This window comes from Cervus elaphus, chromosome 26 (genome assembly GCF_910594005.1).
Source record: "Cervus elaphus chromosome 26, mCerEla1.1, whole genome shotgun sequence".
NCBI classification, from domain to species: domain Eukaryota; kingdom Metazoa; phylum Chordata; class Mammalia; order Artiodactyla; family Cervidae; genus Cervus; species Cervus elaphus.
In genome coordinates this window covers 47,354,188-47,356,845 of record NC_057840.1, presented here as the reverse complement: position 1 = coordinate 47,356,845, position 2,658 = coordinate 47,354,188, and positions in this window count along the sequence as shown.

Sequence of the window (2,658 nt, the reverse complement as noted above, 5' to 3'; positions counted from 1 at the left end):
AGCTGAATGACCGTGCAGGAGAGGCAGAGATGTGGACCCAGCCAGCTCCAACACCTCCGACCTCCCTCCGAGGACACAGATGCACACAGACACCCTCTCTCCCTGGCGGGCTGCAGTCTGTGGGGTCGCAAAGAGTCGGACACGACTGAGCGACTAAACAACCTCTTGACCATTGTCCTTCTGGAGAGTAGATAAAACTGAGGATTAAAAGGTGGTGCGAGGTACCACCTCTCCTGAAAAAGAAAAATCAAACAAGCAACCCAAGAGCAAAAGACAGGTGGGCGGGCAGGATCCCAGGCCCAAGCTGTCCGAAGGGGGACGCAAGAAAGAAGTGGACCTGATGTCCTAAGGGGACGCGGGGGAGCAGAATCGGCTGGAGGCAGTGTCGGTCTTCCCACAGACATCACTGCTTTTCATTCTCACAGAAACTCTGCAACATGCATGATGTGATGTTTGCTTCTACTTTATAGGTTAAAGAATTGAGGCCTGAGGGGTTCGAGGGACTTGCCACAAGTAGGCAGCTAAAGAGCCGGTGGGAGGTCGGCCTGAATGAAAGGTCTGAGCTCCTCCCGCGCCCTGGCTGAAGGGCTGGAGGCAGGAACCTGGGCCGTGACCCCCGCCCCCTGCCCCCTGCCCCGCCCGAGAGGGACAGTCTCTAAGAGCGCCTTTCCAAAGGGCTCCGTGGGGAAGGAATTTGGGGACTGCTACGTAGAATAAGCGTGTTTAATGATCCCATCATTCCCAGGACCTTTGTAGACTCGGAAGAGCTACATTAGAGAATAACCTTGTCTGATTCGAGTAAGTTTTCAAATACATTTGACCTAGAAAACTGCCCTCACCATTTTCGCCCTGAAACTCTGGACGACACAGGGCTGGGGAGGCTGCCTGTGCTCAGGTGGTGTGAAGCCTGCTTCTCCCGTGACCAGCAGCCGCCACTCTGGGTGACGGCCAGGCACCCGGGGGGGGGCTCAGCCCCTCTCACCTTTCAGGGGCCGGGCTACACCCCTTGATGCTGCAGCCTGAAATGGCGCACATTTCAACCGGAAAGGCCAGACAGTGACGGTTCTATTTTCTTTATTGCTTTGCCATTGATTCACTAGCAAACTACTGAACTGCTAGGCAGAGTGAGGACCCCTTGCTGTGAAAGACTCCGGGATTTCTCTGTGCTGAGTAGTACCGAGTAACCTAGGAAGAACAGCTGGAACCTGGGAAGAATCCAAAAGGATTCCCCAAGCCCCGGGGGCAGTGCTGCGGATTCATCACAGGTGGGAGGGCAGGGGCTGGCTCGGCTAAGATATTTTGCCTTCGGATTCGAAAACATACTTTGGCTTTTGAATTTAAGTGTCAGGGCCCTCTGAACTCCAGGATTCTCTGGTTTACTCATTTACCACGTTCTTTAAATTATTATACTAAGCTAACCAAACTGACCTGTGCCTGCCTGACCGGAACCAAAGAAAGGCATATTTTACTTGGCCAAAATAAAAAATGGGCAACAGGACAAAAACACTTTAAAATTTTTTATTTTACTGAAGGATAGTTGATTTACAATGTCAATTTCCACCGTACAGCAAAGTGACTTAGTTATATGTATATCCACATGCTTTTTCATATTCTTTTCCATTATGGTTTATCACAGGATATTGAAGAGCTCCCTGTGCTATATGATGGGACTCTGTTGTTTATTATTTATAACACTTTTATCATCCACTAAGTACTTCAGAAGTTGCCTCTTTCATCATAACAACTGAAGAACAGATGATAAGATTACTGACCTGTGGAGTTCACTGCGTTAGCTTGTAATTAGATCTACTGTTTACTTTTTTTTGTTTGTTTGTTTTGATAGTTAGGTAAGAAACTGCAACCTGTTTTTCTCACATGGAAGCTCTTCTACTATACAAAGCACCTCAGAGCCACATGCCTTGAAACCCTCCAGTGGGACACGCAGACAGGGGACCGCCCCCCCCCACCACACGACAAGCACTGACTCCACGTGGTGTGTGTAAAGAAGCCGGCACAGCGCTGGCAAGCTCGGGCTTCAGCACTCTCGGGGCTCGGCGGTGACTGCCTGTCCTGGACCCGGGGGAGCGTGCCAGATTCCCACGAGCTGAGAGGGTTTTGCAGTCGCTTCTGCAATCCTGAGCTCCAACGGAGCATCTTCACTTCACACCCGCAGTCCATGCAGGGACCTCGGGGGTCGGCCTTTCTGAAGCTTTAGGAAATAAGGTAGCTGGGTTTCTTATCTACCGCTAGGATCTCTTATACATCAGACCATAGTGCCAGCTCCATATTTAAAGTAGCAAAGATACTCTTAACATGAAAGAAGTCCTTCTCTTTGTCCCAACATTTGAAATAGTGGACAAAGTATGATGCTCAGAGTAAAAGAACTGGGTTCAGATCGCAGGTGAGCTACTTACCAGGACATTTATATATTCCTTTATCCAGCATGGTTTTTCCAGTAGTCATGTACGGATGTGAAAGTTGGACTATAAAGAAAGCTGAGCGCCAAAGAATTGATGCTTTTGAACTGTGGTGCTGGAGAAGACTCTTGAGAGTCCTTTGGACTGCAAGGAGATCCAACTAGTCTATCCTAAAGGAAATCAGTCCTGTATATTCATTGGAGGGACTAATGCTGAAGCTCCAATACTTTGCCCACCTGAT